The sequence below is a fragment of the Capsicum annuum genome, unplaced genomic scaffold, assembly GCF_002878395.1.
Source record: "Capsicum annuum cultivar UCD-10X-F1 unplaced genomic scaffold, UCD10Xv1.1 ctg78248, whole genome shotgun sequence".
Taxonomy (NCBI): domain Eukaryota; kingdom Viridiplantae; phylum Streptophyta; class Magnoliopsida; order Solanales; family Solanaceae; genus Capsicum; species Capsicum annuum.
This window is the reverse complement of record NW_025888722.1, coordinates 67,626-68,416: the sequence shown is the minus strand read 5'-3', so window position 1 is coordinate 68,416 and position 791 is coordinate 67,626. Positions and strand designations below refer to the sequence as shown.

Below are 791 nucleotides of genomic sequence, written 5' to 3'. Positions count from 1 at the left end.
TTAGCATTTTCCTCATAATTAACAGACTCTGGATTAGTAGAACAAGCATCTATTACATGATCACTTCTTTTACAAATCTCATACCAAGTATTAGCCTGATAAACTACATTAGTTGTTGCAGGCTGTGTAACCCCTAATTTTATATTGCTGAATTGAGTAGTTAATTGATTTTGTAGTGCAAAAATCTGAGCTGATATAGTAGTAAATTAGTCCATCTTCAACACCTCTGCATCCTTCTTTGGAGAACTTCTTGAGTTAGCATGCCACTCAGGATTCCCTTATGAAATCTGATTCAGCAGTGTGTATAATTTATCATACGTCTTTACAAGAGCTTGACCACCTGTTTCTTAATCTAAAAGAATATTAGTGTTAGGATCAAGATCCTATATGAATGTATAAGCCAGTACATCATTAGACTGATGATGGTGATGGAAATTTCTAAGCATACCCTTAAATCTTTCCCAAGCTTGGTAAAGATCTCCTTCTTTCTTTCTAAAACTCAGAATCTTACTTCTCAAATGTGTCATCTTCCTAGATAGAAAGAATCTAATAATGAAATTTTGAGCTAGATTATTCTTGGAAGTTATGAAGTTTGGTGGTTCAGCATATAACCACCTCTTTGGTTCCCCAATTAGAGAAAAAAGAAAGAGAGTCAGTCTGGCATAATTAGTAGATACCCCTGTAGGAATATAGGTATCACTGATTTTCAAAAGGTATGTATGTGTTATTGTGGGTCTTCATGTGAGAACCCTACAAATAGTCTACTTAAACACAATAGATGCACCATATTT

At 34.3% G+C, this 791-nt stretch overlaps 1 non-coding gene across 1 annotated transcript; it reads left to right on the top strand.

Annotated features, from left to right (window-relative positions):
- Positions 1-417: 417 nt before the first annotated feature.
- Positions 418-521, top strand: LOC124894906. Its single transcript, XR_007051423.1, has one exon. It is a non-coding gene; the product is annotated as a small nucleolar RNA R71 (small nucleolar RNA).
- The last annotated feature ends 270 nt before the right edge of the window (positions 522-791 follow it).